The sequence below is a fragment of the Cyprinus carpio genome, chromosome A1 (genome assembly GCF_018340385.1).
Source record: "Cyprinus carpio isolate SPL01 chromosome A1, ASM1834038v1, whole genome shotgun sequence".
NCBI lineage: Eukaryota > Metazoa > Chordata > Actinopteri > Cypriniformes > Cyprinidae > Cyprinus > Cyprinus carpio.
The window spans coordinates 25596893-25613387 of NC_056572.1; the positions used below are offsets into that span (position 1 = coordinate 25596893).

Genomic DNA, 16495 nt, shown 5'->3' on the forward strand with positions numbered 1-16495 from the left:
GCGCTATGAAATTTAGGATCTGACGGTTCAGATCTTTGTGCTTCCATGTGCATTCCATTTATATCTTATTATACAGAAGTACAGTACACTCATTTTTTTGTAACTAAATGTGACATTATATACATATTATATCTTGGTTTCTCATTTTGACCATGACTTGCACTATGGTGGGGGGGAGTGCATGTGAACTTTTGCAGGGTTAAAATGCAGAGTTTAACCTTCAGATTTTCATATTTAGTTATGAAATTAAAAATAATCCGCATGGTTTTGATTTGATGAATTGAAATGCAACTATTTGTTTCTCAATCCCATGCCAATGTTATTTATTATACATCACACTTTCAAGTGTCGGTTCAGATCTTTAGATGTGTGTGTGTTTGTATTTTGCAATTTTTTTTTTTTTATCAATTATCAGTTGATGTGTTGACAGCAAATTGCTTGTTCAATTTAAATGTGAATGAAAGTGTTGTCTCCATCATTAAATGAATTACATATTTTTTAGAATAGTGTTTTGTCATCTTTATTTTAAAAATTTAAGGCAGTGGGGTAACATTTGTTTATGATTATTGATCGAAGTAAAAAAAAAAATATATATATATCCCTGTGTACACAACATGATTTAGGTTGACTGGACTAGAAAATAATAGTCAAGGCAACTTAAAGAAATTTGTTACCTGGACTAATTCCACTCTAATTTGAAGTTGTTTCAACAAAGAAATATTTTGTCAAGATAACAAAAAAATTTTAGGCAGCGGGGTAACATAATATTTTTAGTTGACTTAACAAATGTGTACTGCTTCTGTGATTTTGCTGAATATAACTTTGATTATTGTCTTTGGAGAATATGGACTCTTGTCCTGTTAGAGAAAAGGATCCTTATTTAGAAAAATGTATGGTATTCAGCCTTCACAAATATTATCTGTCTCACTAAATGTTAAAGATTTTTGTACATAAGCCCATAACTTTCAGTATTTACCTTCCATGTGATCCTCCGGTCTGTTGTGCTGTATTCAGGTGCATGTGGTGAGTTGCCTGTGGCAACTGAATGCAGATAGTGTGAGCTCATGAGGCTGCTGTGATTCTTTATTCATGCCACCACCAGCCAGCTCTTCTGAGGAACAGGTGACTAAAACATACCTGTCTTCCTCATGCTAGGAGATGCTTTGTTTTGTTATACTAAGCATGGTCACTTTCTTGGTCTCATTGGCAACTATTGTAACTGGGGCAGACATGCCCCATCCTCTTCACTTTCAAAATTTCAGTTTCTTTCATGTTTTATGGTGGGTTGGGGTGCACAAACAGACATTTTTATAGCTCTCCAAAACCAAAGTGTTTACACTTTTTGGGCGTTACATATTCATTGTTCCTCCATTTATCATTTAATAACAGAATGGGATTATCCATCTTTTTTATATAAAAATAATTCAGTATTGTATACTGTTATGTTAGTAAATAAAGCCAAAAATCAAGCTCTTCACACTCCTGCAGCTCTGTGGTCTGCTCACTTCCATCCTGACAATCTTATTGGCACTGCAGAGGCTGACTGTCAGATAAACATCCAGAATTTAAAGGCTCATACCAATGTAGTCATAACGGTTGAGAGCATGTAATTGACCACAGTAAAGTGTTCAGAGTACTTTACTGATTTGATTGGATGTCATTCTCTCTCTCTCTGTAATCATTTAAATGTATAATATATATAATACAATATATAATATTGTATAATAATTATATATATATATATATATATATATATATATATATATATATATATATATAAAATAGCATTAGCCTACATATTAAAATATATTCCTTGTCTTGATTTGTGATGTACTATAACTTTTTTTCCTTCAAAATAGAAGGGGGAAACAGTATCCGATGCATTAAGAGCCAATAATGTAAAACGAAATGGATTACAGGGATTTTTTTCTATTAGCCTACTTTGTGCAATCTTACATTTGCCATTGCAGATATTACTTTTATGATCTCTTAATTTTATTGAAATTGTATTAAAGGAGGATTGCTTCTTACTTGCATTGACATTTATCAAATCTATTCATTTCACTGTTTATTTCATTACACAATGGAGTGGTCAAATAAATACTTCCACCATTTCTGGAATGATTTTTTTCCTCTACAGCAAAGGTTTTCAAACCAGTCCTGCGAGCAACCCCAACACTGCACAGTTTCTGTGTCTCCATCATCTATCACACCTGATTCAACTCATCAGCTCATTAGTAGAGACTGCAAGACCTGAAATGGGTATCAAATATAGGGAGACATACAAAATGTGAGGTAATAGGGGTGCTTGCAGGACCGGTTTAAAAACCACTGCTCTACGGGTACTAAATGATTCGTGTTATTTGAGGCTCTTGGGTTGTGTGCTGTAGCACATGAATGACTGGATCAGGAGTGATGAGAGAGAGCCATGAGCTCAAAGATCTTCTGTTTACATCGCACAGCTTTAGAATACAACCGACCATGAGATCAAATTGTGGATATTTTTTTTACATTGATCATCTTGTATTTATCGATCCTTGTCTCTCATATACACGATAAGATCGGCAGATTATTGCGCATTTTAATTAAATTAGTTTATAAAACAGCACATAAATTCTAAATACCACTAATATTATATAAAGCTTAGTGATTCAAATGGAAATCAATGGCGTTGGTTCAGTTCGCAGTGATGATCTATTTATGTCGTCTGGTTTTATTTATGTACACCATGCTTCTGCATGTAACGGGAAACTGCTGCTGTTTCATTCACGCACTGCCCACCAGACTGCATTAGCTAAGTGGTCTTCGACAGACTCCAACAATTCGCACGAAGCCATATCACATTTTCATGGAATGTGAAGGTACGTCACGCAGTGTTGCATTATGGGACGTGGGCGCCATGTTTAGAGGCACGATCTCTGTTTACGTTTTCGCCCTTTTCGCCGACCGTTGCTATGACATTTAATTGTGGGTGTGTTTGGCTAAAACGAGGTAAAATTGAAGAAGAACGGAAGAAATGGAGAAGTTGAAAGAAAAAGAGAAGGGACCCTATCGGGAGAAACTAAATGTCACTGCCCTAAAACGTTATTTGGACAAAACTGTCCGAGATAAAACAACATAGATCCATATGATTTAGCAGCCCAAGACTGGATTACAGATCCAGACGCACTACCTCCGCTCACATATCTGGACATCGTCAATTACCTTGTTTTTGGATTGAGTGCGTACACTTTGCAGGAGTTTAAGAGCTATAAATCCCTTCAAGCCCATGAACAGTTTTGCAGCAGCTGGGTACAAGACCTCCTCATTCACAGGCCGCCTAACTGCAAGAGCACAGTCGTACTGGCAAAGGTAAGATGGCACTTCTTCTTCTGTCGGAGTTTTATGGCGGTTGGCAAACCAGCTAAAAGAAATATGCTATTTACTGACAATGTATTAATACCTACGTATCTTAATGATTCTGTAAAGTTGATTCTTTCTCTGTTGTATTCTATGCAATGAATCAACACGTTCATAAGATGGCACTTGTGTTTTTGGCCAAGTTATTAAAACAAACAAAATGCTAAATATTCAGCTAAAGTTATGTTATTTTTAAAGAGTCATAATCAGTGGGTTTGAGCAGTTTGCATTTAAAAAAAAAAAAAAAAAAAAACAATGTTATAATCGTCAAAATTGTCTAAAAACCCAGTTTTTATTTTGCTTGTGGCGGGCAGATTTATTTTTGTAACTCATGTGGTTATGTTGATTAGAAATGAATGAATACATAATTTACAATCAATAATTTACATTACATTATTTTTACATTGAAATACATAATTTACATTTACAAGTTAGTTTGACAGTGTTAGCATGAAAACAAGATAATTTAGGTGGTTCTGCTTTTATTAATCACAAATTAATTAAATTAAATTTGTATTAATCAGATACTTAATTTATCTGTCATTGATTAACATTTCTGTCTTTATGTACAGGTGATGCACTCCCAGCGCCTTAGTGAAGTTCCTCTGAAGGCTTGGGTTATAGATTGATGTATCTTTGCCCATCCCAGTTTATGTGCACTTAAAGGATAGTTCACTTTAAAATGAAAATTCTGTCATCATTTACTCACCCTCAAGTAATTTTAAACCTGTGTGAATTTCTTTCTTCTGCTGAACACAAAGGAAGATATTTTGAAGAATGTCAGTAACCAAACAGTTAACTGGAACCACTGACTTACATAGAATTTTTTTTCCTACTATGGAAGTCAGTGGCTCCAGTTAACTGTTTGGTTACTGACATTCTTCAAAATATCTTCCTTTGTGTTCAGCAGAAGAAAGAAATTCACACAGGTTTAAAATAACTTGAGGCTGAGTAAATGATGACAGAATTTACATTTTAAAGTGAACTATCCCTTTAAAGGGTCTCTGTGGATACAATCAGTACAGAAACATATAAGTCACTTAATGTATTTATTAAGCAGTTATATAAAAAAAACTTGAGTCACAAACATTTTAAAAAGGAATGTAAAAGATGTACACAATATCAAAGCAAATTGTTCATTGAAAACAAAATAAATAATTGATTTGATTCATGCAATGTGGCCTGGCTTTATCATCTGCTAACATGAACCACAAATTCAACATCATTTATCAACTATCCTACAAGTCATCAAGGAATATACAATACACAACATTTCTTGCTTTGTAGAACTTTTACAAAAGTTGGTGCCCAGTCAGGATGAGTGTCCAGCATTTCAAATGATGGTTGTCCTCTAAATACAGAAATTTTGTAGGTTATAGACAATTATGGACATCTTCATATACTTTCAACACACATACATATACACATATACATATATACATACACACACACATACATACACACACACACACACATATATACATACATACATACATATATATATACATATACATACACACACACACACACATACATATATATATATATATATATACACATACATATATATACACATACATATATATACATATATACACACATATACACACATACACACATATACATATACACACACATACACATATACACACATATACATATACATATATATATATATATATATATATATATATATATATACACACACACACACACACACACACATACATAATTATGTTAGTAGAAAACTGGACCAGAAGATAAACAAAAGCTAACACATTAATTTAAAGTGATCTTAATAAAACTATTGACAGTGTGTGACTTCTTCTTCATGTATATATATAAGCATATTCATATATAAGCATATATATATATTCCATTTCTTAGATATTGTGATTGTTGTTGCAAATGGAACATTATCTGTTGATAGCCAAAAATTATGCTTTGCTCTGGAAGTCAACACACATCGACGTTTAAGACAATGAGAGCAAAATGAAAATATTGTATTTAGGTCAAAGTTAGAGACCAGAGAACTCACCTGACTGAAAATGCAGCGAACACACTCTCCTGATTGCGGCAACCCACGCGATCCGGCGTCTTTTCGTCAGCTCCTGCACCTGCTTCCCTTGTTGTTTTTTCCAGGAAGGAAAGCTGAAAAAACGTATTCCGTTGTTCATTTTCCTCCCTGAACGATCGTGTGACCTGCTATGATCGAGCAGTACTGACCAACCATATCGACGTTTATTAAAATCTCGACTGAAAATCCAAACACAGCCTCCAACACACGAATTCAAATACAGCGGGATAGGGCGCGATCCTGCAAATATGGCGGAGGACCCATAATGCAACACGGCGTGACGTCACCTTCACATTCCCTATTCCCACGAAGCCACATCACATTTTCATTTAATATGTAAAATGATGCCTCTGAATACTTTTAGGTTCAATTACGCTGTGCCGAAAGACAATTAATGTGTCTCTTTGCCAGGCGCGGCTCATCTATATGGGCAGAATATATTCATTCAAAACATAGACTTCTATATAACCTGAATCAATAATAAATTGTAAGTGTGTTCAGCACTCCGCAACAAATATTTTTTCGCTTTTTATAGACTATTTTACGTCGTAAAGTAAGCAGTATATATTAAAATCCCACGCATGGCTTCAGCAGGCATGTGTACATGATACTAAGCAGGGCGGACGGAGCCTGAGACCTCCCGAGCTCAACAGCGCTTCACAATTTTGCAACGTAAATCTGTGGTGAAAAGGGGAACTGCAGCGTACTCGCCCCGCTTTTCACGTTACCTTACGTTAGTGGTTCCCAATCTTGGTCCTGAAGAACCCCAACACTGCACATTTTAGATGTCTCCTTAATCAACTTATTAGTGAAGACTTCAGATGTGTGTGTCAGATAAGAGAGACACCAAAAACTTGCAGTGTTGGGGGGGTTTTCCAGGACCAGGATTAGGAACCACTGACGTGAACTTCGCTCCACCAACGATATCAGTCCGCTTCAGCTATGTGTCTGCATCAGGCCAATAACTAGTTTTTCTATGTTAAGTAGTGGATCAAATTAACAAAGCAGGCTATTCGCTAAATCCTTTAGTTTAAATGTGCTCACAGAGAGCGCTCCCGCAGCTGCTGCAGAAGAGGTGAGTGCACTCTCTGTGTCTGTCGCGGATGTAACCCGATCCTTCCGACGGGTGAATATCCGCAAGGCTGCGAGGAGCGTCTCGCTGCAGCCTGCGGTGGACATCCAACCCGGCCCACATCCAAGTGTGACGTCACAGACCACGCCCATATCAAAATACGTCACATTCTCATTCATTTTGAAACAGGAAGAAGCATCGATAAGAAGATAATTTGTATTGTTTGCCAACCGCTAAAAAGAAGCTGTTGTTTGCCGTGTCGGTTAGAAAAAAAAAATCTTTGGTCTTTACCAAACGTTGATAACTTTAAGAACGCGTGCGTCATTTGTGTGAATGTGCATAAACAACAGTAAGTATTTTTATTTTCAACTTCACACCGCCACGTTATTGCTTAGCTAGCAACAAATATACTTGTGTGTGTGTGTGTGTGTGTGTGTGTGTGTGTGTGTGTGTGTGTGTGTGTGTGTGTGTGTGGGGTGGGGGGGGGGGGTGTTGGGTGAGATGAGTGTTTTTATGTTGGGGGGGTCTATATCCACACATGTATGTATATATGTATGTATGTATTCGTGGCATGCATGCGTACACACACACACACACAAATACACACATATATACATACATACATTTGTAGATAGATAGAGAGACAGATAGATAGATAGATAGGATAGATAGAGAGACAGATAGATAGATAGATAGAAGGCACAAGTCTTACAACATAAAATCAATTATGAATCAATGTGCAATATTTTTTTATACCCTACCCCCCACACATAACACTCATCTCACCCACTCAGACACACACACTTCATCCCTCTCACACGTATGTACTTACCTGCCCCCCCACCACCACCACCACCACACACACACACACACAAAACACTCACATACATATGACATCTTTAATGATATACTCTGATCACAGTACCCATGCACAGTAACTTGGTTGGGCAACCGCATCATTTCACAATGTCTTCCTGGATAACTCTGTGTATGTCACAAATTATCTTTGTATTCTTCTATATTAACGAAAAGATCACCTAATGTTTGTTTGTCATGTTTTACAGCATTCTACACATTTTCAGTCCAAGCCTGATGCAGGGCAGTTCTCCCGGGTTAAGGGGTCCCTGCTACAGTTTCACCAGTAAAGAAAATTACTTGTTACAGTTCACTTGAAGGACCACATAAGCCATGCAGTGGTGCATGGAGGTATGGTGAGAGCATTTCTGCAGATATTGATTGATTTTTGTGGTTTAAAATCATAAATATGTTTACGTAGAATGATGAGGTAAATAATTTTTATGGGACACATATACCTCCAACACGTATGTATTCTCTATTTTAAACAGGAGCGCCAAGAGGACATAAAGTGGAAGTTTGTAAGGGACATTGGTCCAGCGTGGTACAGAGTCATCGTGGGTTATTCTGTGGGGAGATGACAGGGCCTGCCGTTCTCCAGATGGACAGTAAAAATCAACAGAATGCCATCAAAGACTACCTGGAGGGAGAATCGGAGGACATATTAAAGCAAGGAATCTCTCTGTGTAGTCTATGTATGTATGTGTGTGTACTGCATGTCAAGAACTGTTTATCTGCTCATTCAGCTGCTCAGACTTTATAATATTTGGAGCACATCTTTTGTTAAACACAACCAGTCAAAAGTTTTTGAACAGTAAGATTTTTTTATGTTTTTTAAAGAAATATCTTCTGCTCATCAAGCCTGCATTTATTTAACCCGAAGTACAGCAAAAACAGTCCAATTTTAAAATATTTGTATAATATTTTTGCTATTTAAAATAACAATTTTCTATATTTCTATTAAAATGAAATTTATTCCTGTGATTTCAAAGGTGACTTACTCCAGTCACATGATCCTTCATTCTAATATGCTGATTTGATGCTCAAAAAACATTTTATTATTATTATTATTATTATTATTAATATTATTATTATGTTAATACACTGAAGACTGGAGTAATGATGAAGAAAATTCAGCTTTGATCACAGGAATAAACTGCATAAAAATAAAATACATTCAAATATAAAGCAGTTCTTTTAAATTGTAAAAATATTTCACATTACTGTTTTTGCTGTGTTTTGAATCAAATAAATGCTGGCTTGGTGAGCAGAAGAGACTTTAAAAAATAATAAAAATCTTACTGTTCAAAAACTTTTGACTGGTGGTGTATATTATTATTATTTTTTTTTTTTTGTAAAATTGTACATGTAATTATTTTTGTAAAATAATAAATATAAAAATACCCAATGAAACAATGGATGCCTTTTTCATTCATCTTTAAGTATGTGGAGGACCTGGACATGTTTCATATCAAGTTGTGATGAACAAGGCCTGAAGGTCAATGTCATGTTAGATATAATCTATCATATAATCTATCAATGCAATCTTTATTCAGCCTAAGTATGTGTAGCCTACTGCATATGGGGAACTGTTGATTCTATCATTCAAATGTTAACACTTTATGATAAGTGGAATAAATCTTTAAAAAATTAAATGACAATTATACAATACCAACTTTTACAATAAATTTGCATACTTTTACAATACCAAAATCTAATTGTCCCCTTTAAATTTGATGCATTTCAATTTTGCCTTGGGTAGGTCAAAATCATTTTTTAATAAATGTGAATTTATCTCATTACATAAATGAACAAGGTAAGGTTTAAAAGTTTTAACTGACAGTTAGCCTACTTTAATCAACATAAGCGTTTTAGGAGCTGTTATGATGACAAAATCAGCTCCGTATATTAGACATATTAAATATATATTAGATTTAACTTGTGCCATTTTAGCCTAGACATCCTTTACAAAAATAAGAAAACGTGTAGGCCTATTAGTAAAACGAAGGACAATATTATTTTATTTAGATCGCATAAACTTCCATAAATTGCTTCAACATACTTCCGGGTTTCCATGGGCGTGGCTTTTGTTTACGTCACACTTGGACGTGGGCGGGGTTGTGTCGGGGATGGGCGTGACTTCTGACGTCACACATGGATGTGGGCGGGGCCAAATCTCCACCGCATGCTTCATCGATCACTACCACAAGGCTGCGGGTCCTGATGGCATTCCGGGCCGTGTGTTCCGAGCATGCGCATTCCAACTAGAGGGAGTTTTCACAGACATTTTCAACCTCTCCCTCTGTCTGTCTGTGGTTCCCTCGTACTTACAAAAATCCACCATTGTGCCCATACCAAAGAAAAATAAAATCACAAGCTTACATGACTGGAGGCCCGTTGCTCTTACACCCATCTTCAGCAAGTGTTTTGAGTGACTCATCAGAGACTACATCTGCTCTGTGCTGCCTGCCTCACTGGATCCGCTACAATTTGCATATCATAGCAACTGTTCTACAGACGATGCTACTGCTTTCACCCTACACACTGCTCTCTCCCACCTGGAAAATAAGAACACCTATGTGAGAATGCTGTTTGTGGACTACAGCTCAGCATTTAACACCATAGTGCCTGCCACACTTGTTGCAAAGACAAAGCTCCAGACTCTGGGACTAAACAGATTTCTGTGCAGCTGAATCCTGGACTTCCTGACAGGCAGAAGTCCGGTGGTAAGAATGGGCAACAATACTTCATCCCCGCTGACCCTCAACACTGGTGCTCCTCAGGGCTGTGTCCTCAGCCCACTCCTGTACTCCCTGTACACGCATGACTGTGCAGCCACACACAGCTCCAACGTCATTGTCAAATTCGCTGACGACACAACGATGGGACGGCCTACAGAGAGGTGTACAATCAGTGTACAAACCCTAATGCATCAAAATGAGAAGAAACACATGCTATCCTAGATAAATATCCACTATGTGCAATAATGACCTTTAGTCTCATTATTGTCAAACATTAATAAGACCAATAAATGCAACAAATAAGTGCATATATGGACATGTATATCTCTCAGTTACTTTCATTGGTAATGTTTACATTGTACTGTTTATTGTTGCAATCTGATATTTGAACTTGTTATATTTCAGGATATCATGGGATGCCTCTTTCGAAGGGAGGAGGTGTGTCTGGTCTAGCTCTTCAGTTTGATGGATACACTACTGTTCAGAAGCTTTGGGGTCAGTAAGATTTGTTTTGTTTTTAAATTAATACATCAAAAGTGAGAGATAAGAATTTTACATTGCTATAAACTACTGTATGTTCTTTTGAACTTTCTATTAATCAAAGTATCCTGATTTTCAATTTCTATAATCCCATTTATAAATGAATAATATAAATTGAGAATCTCTGTTTTCTCCACACACATACCTTCGTGTACCCTTAGGGTTTGGAGGAGAGAGATGGAATACTTCAAGGGGTAGGAAAGCAGGATAGTGGATGCCACAGTGGAAGATACGTGTGCAGAAGTGTAAAGCTGTGCAGATGGTCCTTAACCTTTGTAGCCCTTCAGTTACAGACAAGTGTCTCATCGCAGATGCCTGAACTTCCCCTGCTGCAGAGCGCTCTGATAGAAGGAATGATTAGATAAGACTATTTAATAAACTGTTTCACAAAAAAAATGTCACAAAGTCAAGTGTGATTTTCAAGTATTGAAGTATAGAGGGTGAGGGCTAGAAATGCAAGAAGTTTCTTCTTTTCTCATTTAGCTACAGCAGGATTCGGAGAAGTGAATTTTGCAATGGAGTATTGTTTTTTTTGTCCTTTCTGTTTTTTAGAGAAAGAGTGGTAGCAGTGTGGACTACCTGCACCCACATCTCCCCTTCAACACTCTTTAGCACCAACATATTCACTTCCAGCTTCCAGAACATTGTGGATGCTTATGGTGTGGCATGTTACAGAGAGGTTAATCCACACACAGTCACATGGAACCAGATGCAAGTCATTCTAGTTAAAGTTTGAGATAAACAACCTATGGAAGATCCGAATTCCCATTGCAGTAAAAAAAAAAAAGAAAAAAAAAAGGGTTTTTGTTTGAATATATTTTATAATAAAATTTATTTATGTGATGGCAAAGCTGCCTTTTCAGCAGTCATTACTCCAGTCTTCAGTGTCACATGATCCTTCAGAAATTATTGTAATATGCTGATTTGCTGCTCCAGAAACATTTCTTATCATCAGTATTGAAAACAGCTGGGATGCTTTTTTTTCCAGGGGTTCACTGATGAATATAAAGTTCAAAAGAACAGCATTTATTTGAAATATAAATCTTTTGTAACATTATGTCTTTAAAGGTCTTCAACTTTTACTTTCTATCAATGTTATGCATTCTTGCTGAATAAAATATTAATTTCTTAAAGAAATAATAATCACCCAAACTTTTGTACAGTACCATATATATCTGCTTTCTTCGCATCCATCACTTCTAGAATGCTCTTTAGGTTTGTACAGCATTCGTTTATTAGTTTTTTTCTGTGTGTGTGTCTTTTAGATTTGGCATATGCTGTTTGGTGGGAGATATCTGATTCTTCTGATGGGGTTGTTCTCCATTTATACTGGTGCTGTTTATAATGAGTGCTTCAGTAAAGGACTCAAACCCATGATGCAGCCCTACAACTGGAGGTACATGCACAATATTACAGCCAAGGCAAAGATTAGTGTTCATGCTGTGTCTTTTTGGGTATTAGTAAATAATTACATTTTTGAATATAAATTTGAACTGAAATCATAAAAGTGTCACAAACCATAACAATGTGCCCAACATAGTTGACAGTCAATATACTCAATGAAAATAGGTTATTGTAGATTGTAGAAAATACTGGGAAAAAAAATAAGAGGCCTTTTACAATAATGTGTTCAAAATGTTCAACACAGAAGAAAATAACATCACATGATGCTGGTTGCATGTTGTAATGAACCATTTTTAGGGGCAAAGGGTTGTTCATTAAGTAACACAGTGAACAGAACTTTTGTAAATGATTCATATTTTCAATATTTTTAATTTAAACTCAATAATTTTTTTCTAAAGCATTTAGGTTTTAGAAATGAATTGAATATTTAATTTAATGCTCACATCTCAGCTTGTCTAACAGACTTTTCTTGCTGGATGAAGGCCCATCACCTTCAACTCAACCTTACCAAGAGAGAACTGCTTGTTTCATCACAATTTCACCATTCAGTTAGGCACATCAACCATAACTCCTTCAAAAACAGCCGAAAACCTTGGAGTTATGATTGATGATCAGCTGACTTTATCAGACCACATTGCTAAAACTGTCCAGTCCTGCAGATTTGCTTTATTCAACATTAAGAAGATCAGGCCCTTTCTTTTCGGAACATGCTACACAACTCCTTGTTCAAGCTCTTGTTCTGTCCAGGCTGGACTATTGCAATACTCTCTTGGCAGGTCTTCCAGACAGTTCTATCAAACATTTACAATTAATCCAGAACGTGGCAGCAAGATTGGTTTTTAACAAGCCAAAAAGAATGCACGTCACACCTCAGTTTATCAATTTGCAATTACCACAATAGCTGCTCGCATAAAAATCAAGGCATTGATGTTTGCCTACAAAACCACCACTGGCTCTGCACCCCTTTACCTAAATTCATTACTTCAGACTTATCTGCCCTCTAGAAGCTTGCATTCTGCAAGTGAACGTCACTTTATTGTGACATCTCAAAGAAATGGTCACAAAATCACAGTAAAAGGCGGTACTAAAGTATGATTTTGTGGTGGATGTGTTAAAATTGGATCATCTTAATTCAAGTGATGAAGGATTTGGAAAGTCTGACAGTGTTGAGCACTACTGTAAGGTTAAAGGTGTAAATGTTTGAAAATGACTAACAGTTGAAAATAAACATTCATTAGAAATTTAGAAAAGTAATCAAAAGTAATGTTACATTACTTTAATAAAGTAATTGAAAAAGTTACGCTACTATTACATTTTAAATAGGGTAACTTGTAATCTGTAACCTGTTACATTTCCAAAGTAACCTTCCCAACACTGGTGAACAGAGCTGTTTTGACGAGGTAAAAAGGATGTTGTTTTACACGACCATTGAGGAATTTTAATCAAAGTATTTTGCAGACATTTCAAAAGGCCCTAGAGAATCATTACAACTTATGGAAAATGGGCATCTGATGTCCCCTTTAAAAAAAAAAAAATAGAAAACAGTTATTTCAACCTGTAAAAATATTTCACAATATTACTGTACTTAGACTGACCTTCCACATTGTAGACATTTACACTGGTTATCTCAGAAACAGAGGCGCAGCGCCTCCTAGTTACAGACACCAGCTCTATAAACGCTCAACTAGGAGACCTGGGGGAGGAGGAGGAACAGAGGATCAGGTCAGAAAGAGAAAAGATCAAGACACCATTTTACAAATGAAGCTCAGCATTAACAGAGTCAAGGACAGAGGTGAAAGGCTAACATTCTGCTTGTAAGAATTCATATTTTTTTATCCGTATATACCAGAACTACTGAAATACGTTATGCTATTGCATAGAGGCTTTTAAGCACCAGGCGATCCACATCATAGAGTACTGTCTGGGCTGAATCTCCAACACCGCCTCGTACCTTCGACTCTGGGCCCTCAGCCTCACACATGCACGTATGCAAACACTCACAAGCATCCACGATAATTGCATGTTCACTTATCAACCTTACATTTTTCATAGAAGTGAGTGTAGCCATTTATAACTTGAATATGCAACACTTTTCTGTAATCATCTGCTTCCAGTTATTTTTATCTGTATAAATAAAAGTCGTTGTGGTGCTTGATTTTGAAAACTGGTATTTTTTAACATTATTTTAATGTATTGTCGTAATTACAAATAGTTTTAACATTTACTGCACTTTGTTATTTTTCTAGTTATGTATTGTGGCTAATGAATTGGAAATCTTACTCATTCACAGAAAATACTAATGCATTGCAAAATAAGGTGGATAGAATAATAACTGCTGTTGTAATCAATAAAGAATCAGTCACCAGTCATGAGGACTTTGAAGACTTTACTGAATTTTCGAGGTCTGTATGTAACTTAGTCTTGATGAAGAGTTAAATTTTTCTATTTGATGCAGGGTGGAGTTTCAGAACGAATTCTACAGCGGATCTGGATACAAGTTCAACTCTTTTTCCTTTGCATCAATTCAGCATTTAGCTGAATTAAAGCTGAATGTGTTAACCTCTGGTAGTAAAGGGTAATTCATTAATGGGTTTGTTTAGCCTGAAAAAAATTATCATTAATTCACACTTGCGTTGTACCAACAAAACTTGGTACAACTTGGTTCTGTCCTTGCTGCAGAGCCAATGGATGCAGCTTGACGTCCAGCTCTCCTAAGAGTGAAGATTAAAGGCCCAACCACACAGAGATCTTAAAGGGGTCATATGATGCGATTTCAAATTTTCCTTTCTCTTTGGAGTGTTACAAGCTCTTGGTGAATAAAGAAGATCTGTAAAGTTGCAAAGACTAAAGTCACAAATCCAAAGAGATATTCTTTATAAAAGTTGAGACTCGTCTACGCCCTCCTGAAACGGCTCGTTCTAACACCCCCCCACATCTCTGCGTCAGTATGTGGGAAGATTTGCATAACACCGCCCAGATGTTCACGCAAAGAAAGAAGGTACCTTTTTTTCTCGTTGTAGTGTTGTTGTTGCCGCCGCCTCCATTTCGTATAGACGCTGTGTGTTTCACTGTGAAAGCGAAACTACTTTGTTTGGCCTTCCAAAAGAGGACAATATCCGCTGACTCAAACCGGCCGCGGGTCACTCAAGTGTGTGATGCTGTTTCTTTGAGAAAGTGAAACTACTTTGTTTTGGCTTCCAAAAGAAGACACGACTAGAAATCATGTTTATATCATGTTTATAATGGGTTTTATGTTTATGTCTTGTCGCTGGACAGGGCTTCACAATATGTTAAGAGGCATAACATTTCTGTCACACGCTTGAGGCATTCAGCCAATCACAACACGCTGGATAGCTGGCCAATCACTGCACACATTGCTTTTCAGAGCAATGAGCTTTGTAAAAATCGATGTTTCAGAAGGCGGGGCATAGAGGAGAAATATTAATGTACAGTTTGTGGAAAATAATTTTTTTTTTTTACCTTAAACCGCATAAACATTTCATTACACCTAATACACAAAATAGTGTTCGTTTTAGCAGCATAATATGACCCCTTTAATGCTGAGCTTAACGGATGAATTACAAAAATGCAGAACACTAATAAAGGCTTTTGTAACTTGAGAATATTTGTATTCTTCATGATCATGGTTCTTCACAACCCCCTCACATGCAGCAGGTTTTAGCAGTTTTTTTTTTTTTGTCTAAATGCAAATGAAAACTTTCTAGCCCATGTTTACTATCTTTTATAGAATAAGGTAAAACAAATGCATTCTTACCAGTAAAGTGGTATTGAGGAATTATGAGGCTTGTATACAGGAAAAATAAGCTAATATTTAAATCTTGCACATGCTCACAAAAGCCTGAAATCACTAAATCTTAAAACGGCCGTTAAGTACTAGCCATTAATTGACTGATATTGTACGATTATTATAAAAAGGTATATGCAATGCATGTTACTTTGGATGAAAGTGTCCGTCAAATGCAGAAATATAAATGATTGACATCAAAATGGAGTGAACACATTATCTGTTTGAATGGAATGTTAGGATTCAAATATTCACACAGAATGGAGTAAATATTGTGTTCATGAAAACGTAGCGGTTTTGTGTACATCTTAGTTGTGATCATTACTTTGTTGATATATACACACTATATATGTATTATCGATTTAAAATTTAAATTGTATTGAGTTGAATGACACATTTTCCAAAACTCATGTTATTGAACTGATGTCAGCTAAATAAATGACCTTTTATTATCGCTTTTTAAAATGGAATACAAAATGGCTTGTATGCTTTAAATGGAGGCAGGGAACTCAGACCTTTTGTACAAAGGAGATCACATGGTCAATGTGACGAATTTGCTTATTTGATTAGTGACCTAGAAATAAAAATGAATTTAGTTATTT

At 36.2% G+C, this 16495-nt stretch overlaps 1 long non-coding RNA gene across 1 annotated transcript; it reads left to right on the top strand.

The window, feature by feature from the left end:
- The first annotated feature begins 781 nt into the window (after window positions 1–781).
- Window positions 782–11363, top strand: LOC122145539. Its single transcript, XR_006160382.1, has 3 exons — window positions 782–1122; window positions 10550–10639; window positions 10846–11363. It is a non-coding gene; the product is annotated as an uncharacterized LOC122145539 (long non-coding RNA).
- The last annotated feature ends 5132 nt before the right edge of the window (window positions 11364–16495 follow it).